Source organism: Archocentrus centrarchus, chromosome 3 (assembly GCF_007364275.1).
Source record: "Archocentrus centrarchus isolate MPI-CPG fArcCen1 chromosome 3, fArcCen1, whole genome shotgun sequence".
Taxonomy (NCBI): Eukaryota; Metazoa; Chordata; class Actinopteri; order Cichliformes; family Cichlidae; genus Archocentrus; species Archocentrus centrarchus.
Genome location: NC_044348.1, coordinates 4,711,321 through 4,724,691, shown reverse-complemented (window position 1 = coordinate 4,724,691; position 13,371 = coordinate 4,711,321).

Here is a 13,371-nt window from a genome sequence, read left to right as displayed (position 1 = left end):
CCTGATCCAGCCCTAACTATAAGCTTTATCATAAAGGAAAGTTTTAAGCCTAATCTTAAAAATAGAGAGGGTGTCTGTCTCCCGAATCCAAGCTGGAAGCTGGTTCCACAGAAGAGGCGCCTGAAAGCTGAAGGCTCTGCCTCCCATTCTACTCTTAAGTATCCTAGGAACCACAAGTAAGCCAGCAGTCTGAGAGCGAAGTGCTCTGTTGGGGTGATATGGTACTATGAGGTCTTTGAGATAAGATGGTACCTGATTATTCAAGACCTTGTATGTGAGGAGAAGAATTTTAAATTCTATTCTAGATTTAACAGGGAGCCAATATGGGAGAAATATGCTCTCTCTTTCTAGTCCCTGTCAGTACTCTAGCTGCAGCATTTTGGATCAGCTGAAGGCTTTTCAGGGAGCTTTTAGGACAGCCTGATAATAATGAATTACAATAGTCCACCCTAGAAGTAATAAATGCATGAATTAGCTTTTCAGCATCACTCTGAGAAAGGATGTTTCTAATTTTAGAAATATTGCGCAAATGCAAAAAAGCGGTCCTGCATATTTGTTTAATATGTGCATTGAAGGACATATCCTGGTCAAAAATGACTCCAAGATTTCTCACAGTGTTACTGGAGGCCAAAGTAATGCCATCCAGTGTAAGTATCTGGTTTGACACCATGTTTCTAAGATTTGTGGGGCCGAGAACAAGAATTTCAGTTTTATCTGAATTTAGAAGCAGGAAATTAGAGGTCATCAAGGCCTTAATATCTTTAAGACATTCCTGCAGTTTAACTAATTGATGTGTGTCATCTGGCTTCATTGATAGGTAAAGCTGAGTATCATCTGCATAACAATGAAAATTGATGCAGTGCTTTCTAATAATACTGCCTAAGGGAAGCATGCATAGTGTAAATACAATTGGTCCTAGCACAGAACCCTGTGGAACTCCATAATTAACCTCACTGTCTGAAGAAGACTCCCCATTTACATGAACAAATTGGAGTCTATGAGATAAATATGATTCAAACCACTGCAGTGCAGTACCTTTAATACCTATAGCAAGCTCTAATCTCTGTAATAAAATGTTATGGTCAACAGTATCAAAAGCTGCACTGAGGTCCAACAGGACAAGAACAGAGATGAGTCCACTGTCAGAGGCTCTAAGAAGATCATTGGTAACCTTCACTAATGCTGTTTCTGTACTGTGATGAATTCTGAAACCTGACTGAAACTCTTCAAATAAACCGTTCCTCTGCAGATGATCAGTTAGCTGTTTTACAACTACTCTTTCAAGAATCTTTGAGAGAAAAGGAAGGTTGGAGATTGGCCTATAATTAGCTAAGACAGCTGGGTCAAGTGATGGCTTTTTAAGCAGAGGTTTAATTACAGCCACCTTGAAGGTCTGTGGTACATAGCCAACTAATAAAGACAGATTGATCATTTTTAAGATTGAAGCATCAATAATTGGAAAGACTTCTTTGAACAGTCTAGTAGGAATGGGATCTAACAAACATGTTGCTGGTTTGGAGGAAGTAACTATTGAAGTTAACTCAGAAAGATCAACTGGAGCAAAAGAGTCTAAACAAATACCAGCAGTGCTGAAAGCAGCCGAACATGAAGAATAATCTTTGAGATGGTTATGAATAATTTTTTCTCTAATGTCTAAAATTTTATTTGTAAAGAAATCTTACACATATAAAATGTCCTCACCCAGCAGAGAATCTATATTGCACTTAGAGCATGCTATGAATAACAGAATCAGTGAAAACGTGGTGCTTTCAGCCAATTTTAAAATGAAAACTCTGAACTTTACCTGCTCCCGACCAGGTTATGTGGTCAGCACAAGTTACCATGCTGATTTAGCCAGGTTAAATACAGACACTTTTGCAGCACAAAAAACTCTGACTTTAAGCTCAGTGTAGCTCGTTACACGCCTGTGACCACAGCTCAACATTGCAGACTCCTCTAAAGACTGATGTCCGAGTTACAGACTTACAGATTATAGCTCTCATCTGCAAAAATGTCAAAAAAATGCTCACCCTGAACTTTTTCTTAACAATGGGTGAAAGCAACACATATTTACACTCCTTAAGTCATTCTAACTATGATTTAGCATATTCAAATTATTATTATCATTTTGTCTGTGTACTCCTTTATACAAATGATATGCAAGTTTTTATTTCAGTGAGCTTTAGCCTCTTAGAGATGCGTGTGTGTTTAACACACAAATAAACAATAAAACAATAAAAGAAAAAATACTATGGCCCTGTACTGTGATACCCAGGATATCTTTCTGTTATCTGGATTCAGTAAGCCCCATTGGCAATCAAGATAACCAGTCACATGAAACTGATAATTAGTTAACCCAGGGTTTCCCGATTTAGGTACAAGTGCATTCACATGAAAGAATTACTGATAAGTGTACTGGCAGCAGAGCGGCTTTCAAAGACAGATGAAACTTTACTGAAACTTTACTATGGGAAAAAATATGAAAAATATGAAGAAGTTAAACAGAATACAGACTGAAAGTAATGCAGCCGCTGCAGACAAAGCAGTGGTGTGTGTGTGTGAGTGAGTGTATGTGTGAGAGAGAGAGAGAGGAAAAGCAGTGTAGAGTAATATAGTATTAGAAAAGAGCTGCTATATTAAAGTTTAGCCGATTTGAAGCCAAAATAGAAAGCCAGCAACAATGCAGACTGTGTGAGTTAACAAACGTATCAGTATCACAGCTCTATCATTAAGACATCTGATGGATTATTATCGAGCATTTCATTAAATTGATGTTTAAAGGACAGTTTTAGTTTTTATTCTCTCAGCTGTAGCCTCAGTGGTGTTTAGCAGTCTAAGAGTAAAGAATAAATATAAAAGCAGAATTCAGACGTTGGCTTAGTCTACGTGTGAATTTGATATATGGTCAGCAGTATACTGTAGGTTTCCTGTTTTAGGATCATACTGTATGTTGATGCTTGTAGGACAAAAACGTTGTACAATTGTTTGCATCCAACAGGAGGAAAAAAAAAAATCAAGGAATAAAGTTGCATCTAAAAATCTGAATTTAATACTGATGCTCATCAGGGACACTATTAAAAAACTTTAGAGCCTATCATCTATACACAGAGGTCAGAAGGATCTTCCATTAATGGTGATGCTATTGTCCAGATAATTGATTGGTCAGCAGATGGTGATTTCATCGCTGATCTCTAATCTGGAGCATAACCTGCTGCAGAGCAGGTAAGGTTTGCAGCATAAGTTACCGAGGTGATGTACCCAGGTAAGAAGTTAACCACCCTTGTAGTACAAAAAAACCCAAATCCTGATGTTACGGACAACTGCTGATGATAAAAAGGTGAGTTTGATATATAAACTGCAGTTATTATGGAAAATATTTGATTAGGAGTTAAAGACAAAAATTCTTTCTATTTGTGCCATCTGTGTTTAAGGCAAGTCCATGGGGAATTAGTATAATATTCTCAAAGGTATGTTACAACAACATACTGTATGCATGTGTGTGTGTGTGAAAATATTGTTTTGCATTTTAAAGGCACACCTACACCTCAGACTGTTGTGATATGAAAGAGATTCCTGGGGTGTATATGAAAGCTAACTCAACAGCTTATGACACACAGAGAGAAATGAGGCCAAACAGCAGGTTAACATTCAGCCTCTGTCGCTGTCTTCCTGCACAGGTCGGTTGCTCTCTGTAGCTTATACATTACCCATGTGTCTAACAGGGCATTGTCTGTCAGTGATCTTTCCACACTGGTCGCTGCTGCTGTTGGGTCACTGGAGGGGATCGGAAAGGTCAGCATCTGCCTTTAAACAAATACGAAAGGTTTCCAAATATACAGATGAAGCAGGGGAGTGATATTTGCCTAGACGGGCAATGAATATTGAGGGGCACCGAGAAAAACAAGAAGGATTTTTATTTCACTTATGCAAACTAAGATGCCTGGGAACGGTTGGAACAGCACAGTGGTATTCAAAGCCAATGCATTTTTTGGACAACATTCAGGCACTGCCGCTAGGTACAGAAACGTTTGACTTTCACTTAGCCTTCACTTCACTGAGGCTTACTGACATTAAACTTACATTTCCTGATGGTACGCAAATATACAAAAATAACCAGCGAGTGTAGAGACAGTATGTTTCCTCCTGTGAATGCAGGATTAAAACTGCAGTTGAGTCGCGGATAAACATCGAGGGTGAAGGAATAACTAGCAGCTCACTGCAACTGCTCATGAGGGAACTAATTCATTCAATTCAGGTGCAAAATTCCTTTCCTCGTGGAAATTTCTGCTACTGCCACTAATGAACACATAATGGTTGTAAATAAGAACAAAAGGACAGTCAATAATGTTAAAAAAACAGAGAGGAATTGCTGATTTTCATTGACAGCTTCCACACATGGGTTTAGATCAGCTAGAATAAGAGAGGTGGACAATATAATACAACAAAGTGACAAAGTATGTCTGTACAGAAATGTAGTTTTTTCTTGATTTGTTCCAAATTACTGTTGAAAAAATAGCAGTAGCTAAAATAGCAGGAGGAATTACAGTTGTTCTTAGAAAAACAGTGGGTAGAGACCAGACAAGTTTGGACCAATTTGGCTAAGGGGTTGGAATAGGGCTGACACCTCCAGACTGGGAAAATATTGACAGCAAACTCAAAATAAATAGACTTTGGGCATGGAAAGGCTTTCCCTGTGAAGGAGTATTATGTGCTGCAGAGAAACCCTGATGGAGGCTGCAAGGCTGACCCCCCCCCTCTCTTAACATCCAAGACTGAGCAAACTATGAACCAGTAGCCATATGTGGCACACCCAAAATGTGGGGCCACTTAGCAAAAAACAATCACTGCCTGTCATTTGGAAGCAAAGTTCCATCTGTACAGTTTGTTTGTTTGGCTATGAGATCGTAGTTGTAGTACTTACGAGTAACAGTTTGATTTGCCTCAGACAGCTGGGTCAGGCTCTGCAGGCTATGGTGTAGTAATGTTGTGTTATTAAGGGCCTCAGGACCTTAAAACCCTGAGTCTTGTCTTGCAGGAAGGTTGCTGCTAGTTTATGTGCTTTACACTGTACTCAAGTACCCTCTACAGTTTAATAGAAAACAGGTTTTAATGTGAAGACGTTTTAGTGCCTTAAATACAGTTGAGTTTCAAAGAGTACAAAGCTGTTTACTTGAATGTTTATTGATTTGTGGCTCTAAAAGAACATATGTTGCACATGTTATACAGAAATATGTTTTATGCTAATAATGTGTGTTTAATTTGCTTAATTTCAATATCCAGTACAGGTGGAATGAGGAAGAGGGGAAGGAATGGTAAGTGACCAACAGAGTCATGTAACTGACTTTTTGTTGACCCATCCCCAAGTTTATTTCAATAGAACAAAATTACAGTTACCTCAAAGCACTTTACACTGTAAGATAAAGTCCCTACAATATTAGAGAGAAAACCCAAAATGAGACAGTCCCCTACGAGCAAGCACTAGGCGATGGTGGGAAGGAAAAATGGCCATTCAACAGGAAGAAACCTTCAGGAGAACCAGGCTCACGGAGGGGCAGCCATCTGCTGCGACCGGCGAGATGTAAGGGGCACTGATGTACAGTATGCAAAGGTAAAAATGTATGGCATATTCCCAAGGTTCAACTCTAAAAGAATTTTTAAGAACCTTTGATCCACCTGTACATGAACCTAAAACAACCAGATAATGGGAGCAAGCCCTGGAAAGGTGTAGTTGCAAAGATATGAAAGAACCCACTGGCTGCTCTACAGGAAGAAAGAAAGTGCCAGCCAACGTTTGCATTAAAAGGTAATAAGTAATAATTGTGCTTCCAATCCACTTAGAAGCTGTAAGGCCCCATAATCATAACATTTAGTAACCAAAGATTATGTAATATCAAGCTGTGCTTAAAAAATGGTGGTATTGGAGAATGTTTCTTGCTTCTAGGCTGTTAGTGCATCATTACATTAGTTTTACCTGCTTTCAGAAAAAGCTTAGGTCACAATTCACAGAATGGAATTTTAATGGGGTCACAGGCTAGGAGGCAAGGAGGCTTCAGCAGGGACTAGTTGTAGGAGATGAGCTGGTGTGGACTGAATCACCGCAGATACAAGATCTTGACACGATGTGCTTTGTTCAAGCGCTTTATGAAAGATGCTAATCAAATTTTTATAACCCAGCTTTCTGAACACAGTCCTCATTAGGACGTAGCATTTTTTTAAATAGCAGAATCAAAGACCGTGCAAGGCACTGAATAAACTGAAGAAAATGTTCAGATTTTCAAATCCCACCTTTAAAAATCAGCAGAAAGCAAGATAAAGTGACCAGTTTCAATGTTTTTGCATTTCTTTTTACTTTAGGTTCTCAACAAATAGAAGCTAAACCCTGCCTTGAAGTTTACTTTGGAAATTAGTGATGAACGCAGGAAGTCACTCTGCCTAGATCAGCACAACGCAAGATATTGTACTTAGAATTTATTTCCCTAAAAAGAGTAATTTGGCATATGTCACCATACTCTCTGTTATAATAAATAAGAGCAGACATGGATCATTGTTTTTATGTCCCTTTGGAATTGGTCTTGACAGAAAGACAGCTAAAAAAAAGAGGGATATTATATATATGCCAGACTACATGATCTGTATAATGAGCCTAATGATACTCAGGATTTGTTTGCTTATTATTTTGCCATATCTTCTTTACATGCAATATTAGTGTAGTTTTCAAATGTAGTGCCCACATGGTCAAAGTGGATGATAAGAATAAAGCTTACCCATAAAATGAAAGTTAGCTCATATGGTTTCCCTGCAGTCTCCTCTTGTGCTTTTTAGAATATCTTTAAAAATGGCAAATTATAGTCTTCTGAACAGCTTGTGCATCATAATCCAAGGTTTTTTTTTTTTTGCAGGCAGATGTTTGCACTGTGGACCTAAATGTCCAATATTTGCATCATTATTGCTTGGATTTTCCTCAATAAAGATCTTTAACTCGACTGCCAACAACAATCTGGAAGAAATCGTAGGATTGTTTACGGAAGATTATATCAGGGAGGCTTGAGAAAACAGGTGGTAATATGACGTAAAAACGGCACACTGTGGTGGCTCATCATGATGGCTCTATGTACTTTTAATAAGAAGAAAGACAGAAAACAAATAATGCGCTCATAGTCACACAGGATTTTAACCCAGTTCTCACTGATGAGCGGCCTCTGCCTGAGCCATTGCACCACGATACTTTACTGCCCCAACTGATTTTTTTTTCTCACTTTTTAATTTTATTTTATAGTATTTTCCTGTTCTAGTCTGAAATTTAGCAAATCTAACCCATGATGGGCCAGAGAGGCCAGAGAATCTAGATTCCTCTCAAACCACTTGATTATCCTTTTTTGACCAATAATCTTGCCTATACCCCAGCTTTAATGAGAGGAATACTTAGTCCTTGTTTCATTGATCTAAATAGATCTAAAATTTGTGATTTTTTATACTGGTTTATGGAAAAACATACATTTAATGCACGTACACAAAATAACCTCTTTGCCTTGGTGTCTATTACTGGACATTTACTTTGCAGGAGAGAAAACTATGCATAATATTAAAGGTATCGTGATATGTGGAGTCAGTATGTCTGCAAGTGAACTGCTAATGAACAAAGACGACTGAATTAATTCAGCATTTAATTGGATGGATTTTAAGGCAGCGTATTCACAGGCAGAGCGGTCACAGGTCGACAGCAGCAGCTCGGTGTATTTAAATTGGGGCAAACCTGCTGTTTTGGAGGCATTCCAGCTCAAATGCTGCAAAACGGGCAGATTAGAGAAAGTAATTCTACAGTGAGGAGAGCCAATCAAGACTAATTCTTGTCCAGCTTTTTGAGTTAATCTCAAATTGACTGTAAAAAGTGCATTTCGAAAATGTAAACATTAAATTTTCTTTTTAGCACTTTACAGCACATTAAAGGAAAAGCAGCTACAGAATAAACCTGAAAGGGAAATACATCTCATTCTATGGATAAATTAAAAAATAGATGAATAATTATCATTCACCATATTTAAATTGTTGTATGCAATCAGCCTTTCTGCAAGGATATGACTGCAGATAACCATATTTTCTTACAGTCTCAGATATGAGAAAATGTACAGTCCTTTTATTTAGATGTAACACCTGTCTGTGTTATTTATTTAAGAAACATGATTTATTATTATTAGTAAGTATTAATCCCCCATTCTCCTAAAGAACTAATCAGTAACTTTAGATTTAAAACATATTTTTAACCTCAAAACCCAACAGCCGATAAATAAAATAAAACAAGACATTACTAATTTCACCATTTGATTGAACTTATTGGGATAACTGTTAGATTCATAAAGCAGAGGATAATTGAAGTGCATATGACATTTTAGCATTAGATCTAAAGTATATACGGTTATTATAAAATGGTGAGCAATAATAGGAACTTTAACAAAGAGAAGATAACTGAACATGAATACAGGGCTTTGATCCATTAGAACCTCTGGCAATTTCTCACAGAGAAGAATGTAAAAAAGACAAGTGGATGCCATGACATATATGTTTCCACATTAGCAGTCAGGTGCTGCTAATCAAATGCACTGGACTAACTGATCATCAGCCAGTGTGAGCACCTCTATAAAAGCAGAAGTCTTGGCAGTTTGCTGGTCTGGAGCATTCAGGTGTGCGTTAACACAATGCCACAATCTTTCCACGAGTGGATGTCTCAGCAAATTCACTCCAAGGTCAGACCGTGCGATGCTCAGTGAAACAGCAAAAAAAAAAAAACAAAAAAAAAACAAGAGTCTCAGGCCTCAGTTAACATGTTAAATGTGAAAGTTCATGACAGCACCATTAGAAAAAGGCTGAACAGGCATGGCTTGTTTGGAAGGGTTGCCAGGAGAAAGCCTCTTCTCTCTAAAAAGAACATGGCAGCGTGGCTTAGTATTGCAAAGTCACGTCTGAACAAACCGCAAGACTTCTGGAACAATGACCTTTGGACAGACGAGATTAAAGTGGAGATGTGTGGCTATAATCCACAGCACCGTGATTAGAGAAAATTGAACATAGCATATCAGCACAAACACCTCATACCAACTGTCAAGCACAGTGGTGGAGCGTAACGAAGGTGTCCAAGTCCTGTTTTGCAGCCACATGACCTGGACAGCTTGCAGTCAGTGAGTCAACCATGAACTCCTATGAACACCAAAGATTTCTAGTCAAATTTGAGGCTTTCTGTTGGCATCTAAAGCTTGGCTGAAGTTAGACAGAACAGGACAATGACACCAAGCATGGCAGCAAATCTACAACAGAATGGCTAAAAAAGAGAAGAATCAAGGTGTAGCAACGGCCCAAACCTCAACCGGATTGAAATGATGAACTTAAGAGAGCTGTACATGAACACATGCCTGCAAACCTTATTGAACTAAAGCAACGCTGTAAAGACGAGTGGGTCAAAATTCCTCCACAACAATGTGAGAGACTGATAAAAGCATACAAAAAAACTATTGCTTAACTTGAAAGAAGATTCTTGCACTTGGTTTTTCACAGGACTGAATACAGTCATGTGAAAACTTTCTTTGAACATCACCATGTTAATCAAGCTTGCTTGCATTAGTTAACTTACATAAGGCAAAACTCCCGACCATATGGCAATGGTGATGACCAAAATGCTAAAATCAAGGCTCGAATTTTTACATGCGCTTGCATCCACATGGCCACAAGAAGCCACTTAAACAGCACTCATTTTAACACTGTTCAAAAATCAACCGCTTTTGTTGTTTTTCTATGGAGGTCGGGCTTCTTTTTTATTTACTTATTTTTCTGTCAAAATCTGTTGATAAATGCACATTTCTGAAGACACATCACTGAGCCCAAATACATTTTAAACAGGAGATAAAAGCAACCCTCCTTGTTACAAATGGGGTGCAAGACAGAGACTGCAGGCATCCCCCTGCCGCTGAAAATGTGTTGAACCAACTAATTTGCACCTTGAAATGAATCACTGTAAGTTCACTTGTGAGATTGTAGCTCTTCATTGTGTTGACTTGCTGCTGGCTCTGTGCTTATGCATTTTTCTTCTTTTATGCTTGGTCCTCCTGACAATGTTTGTGGGTTTGGCAGATAAGCAGCCTGCAGAATACAGAATAAAGCAACAGATGCTTTGTGCCACTCAAAGTACCTCTTCAACAGTAAAATGTTATTTCTCTGCTTCACCCTCTACTCTAGCCCTCCCAGCATAGATCATACACATGTAGACACACACACACACACACACACACACACACACACACACACACACACACACACACACACACACACACACACACACACACACACACACACACAAACACAAACAGGCTGACAGAAGATCTGAGGCATGAGAACTGCAAGGCTAGCAAAAAAAAAAAAGGCGCCCCCAGTCCTCTTCATCTTCAAGTAGTCTCCTCAGCAGCACAGCTGAATCTGAGCCACTATCATTTTATTTTAGTTTTTTTTTTTTATCTTTTAACAAACTTTAAACATAGTATTCTTCTTTGCAAAACAATCTAAAGTGGATTCACATTAATGACCAATGAGCAAAGTCACGCTTTGTTTTAGGTGAAATCGCAATCAAGTTTTTATTCGGAGCGATAGATCCTGATAGTCTGAGGAGATTTCTATGGTTTCTCGAACATAATCCCCAATTTTTCAGTATTTTTCATGGAACATTATTAGATCCTGTTAATATATTCAGATTGTATGTTCAGAATGAGTGACCAAATACATTTATCCTGAAGCCTGATGGAAACCAATACAGGGACGTGCCTTTGCTGTATTTCCATTATGCCATGCAGCTTTAAAGTTCAACATTTCTCAAGGGGTGGCCGGGTCAGATTTGCACCAAAGCAAATTTCTTTGCAAAGTAGAACCATATCTTTGAATTTGCCCTAATCAACTGTGATGCACAGAAGGCGCATACCTCAGCATCCCGCTGAACAGCTCAATGAAAAATGCGGCAACGTATCGTACAGAGTGAACTCATTGGGGAGAATGTAGAGCAAAAGTAATCAATTATCATGCCTCCTTCCACATTCCCATTGCAGGGGCCCCTTGATTATTTAAGGGAATTAGCTATCGATCAGCTAAGTGAGTCAGCGGGAAAGCCACCAGCCGTCTAGGCGGTCAGCAACAATGCTGGTGATTACACCCCTCCACTACTCTTCAGACAGCTGAAACAGAGAGAGGCTGGTTAGGCACTTGCCACTTCCCACTTGGCATCTGACTTTAGACGGCTGGGGAGGGATGTAGAAATTAACAGGTACTAATTATGTATGGGAGTCAGGCTAGCTCAAATCAAGGTCAACAAATGTTAAGGAGGTATGGAAATCTCAAACCATATGCCAGACTGCTGCAGTGAAGTGTATGCTGAGCTGAGTCTCCGCATGCTCCCAGTTCATTATCACCATTATCATGCAGGATGTCTACATTCACGCCAGAGCAGCCAGCCATGGAGTTTAGTCATTAAAAGAATACATTGTGCTTTACACAAGTGTTGTTGCTGAACAATTTGCAACAATGGCTTCATGCAAAGAGCCATTTGTCCTCAGAAGATCCCATTATGTGTCCAGCGGAGCTGTTGCCAGTGTGAGCCTTCTGGGAAAAGACACAGCATCTCTGATTTGATGGTGTTTACTTGTGGGTATAAAAATTCACCCTTTAAAAAAAAAAAAGAGAGAGAATAAAATTGCTACAAAGGCAGGGAAGATGAAATAGAAACTTCGTAAAAACAATATGTGGAGAAGACCATATTAGTGACTGATATTTTTGGGAACTTCACTAATCATAAAGTACACAATGCTGTGCCTAAGTAGGCCATGTACAAAAAAGTTATTTTAATGCAAATAACTTTCAAATGACACACTTTCCTGACTACCACAAACATTTTTTTGAGCTTTAATTAGTCGTGCTGTGGAACTTTTTGACATTGAGGATTCGGCGCTTTCAGCTCTAATGCGATTTCACTAAAAAAAAAAAAAAAAAAAAAAAAATCATGGTCAAAACAGCATCAATCAGCCTTTTTTCACTTTGACGCTACACCAAACGAATACATATAATCAAAGCACAGCGTTGATTATGTGCAAGCGACTGAGAATAAATACCAACTTTTGAAGCATTATGGACCTTTCTAACTTTATTAATTTGTTGCTTTAGTTTAAAATACATTTTCAACCCAGAGAGAGGGATGGCAAAATTTTTTTTTTTTTCATCCTTGTGAAGTGAGAGCTTCTGGAAGCTGAAGGTCACATACTGGCTAATTATCTAGTCATCAGCATGACAGTAAGTTAATTCAGGGGAATATATCTACTATGTGGATACCATTAGTCTGGTTCCTCATATGCCACCATCCTACAGCACAACTCTTTTGTGGGGAAGCTTACAGTCTGGCAGATAGGTTCATAAAGAATTAGTGTACACAGCTAATTTAGTTTCCTAAGTTTTCCTTCAAAGGTCAGCACTTCTAAGTCGGTTTTCTGTAGAGCCAAAGCATGGATTTGTATGTCAAAAATTAACACATTTCAACTGAGTGAATGAACTGATACTGGCATTTCCAACAAAAAGAAGTGATTTTTGTCCCATATTTCACTAGTTGAAATAATGGAATAAGGGGTCCATAGATCCCATCTCCTGATTCTTTTCTCAAGAATTGGCTGAGACCAAACCAGAAGGTTAAAGAATAAATAATAGTAATTTTGCATTTCTCAGTTAAAAGACAAAACACAGATTAATCATTTCTACATGTATGAAAATGGAAAGGAGCAATATCCTCAAAGTCAGCACAACAACCGAGCAGAAGCTGTCTATTCCTACAGAACTTGATTTGCACAGCTTTCACTGTGGCTCAAAATGCTTTGTGATTGTTTTACTGATACTTCCAAGCAGAAATGCCTGAGACAAGCAGCATCGTGCCACCATTTATCATGTGAATGCTGAAAGCTGGTGCTGTGTGGGGAATGATTGTACACACGACAGTCTGAGCTGATTGCAAAGCAGCCACCGCAGCAATTGCTGACACCGTGAGATGAGCATGATGGCTCCTAGAGTGGCCACACATCACCAGCGGTGGGGATTTCACATGAGCTGTTGCAGGTAATTAATGTTTGATTGTTTTATTTTGAAAATCACACTGTCGTATCCAGGCGGCAGAGCTCAGTTTGGTTTCTGCTAAAGTCAATTCCTTTAAAACACTCTGCCCTGCATGTGGTGAAATAAAGACACACTTTGAGGGGCTCTTGTGGTTTTAGGTGACACATAGTTAACAGTTAGTGCTCATGCCTCCATTGATAATTGATGTCTTGCATTATTAGCTCCTTTCAGTGCCAATCGGAGATCCTC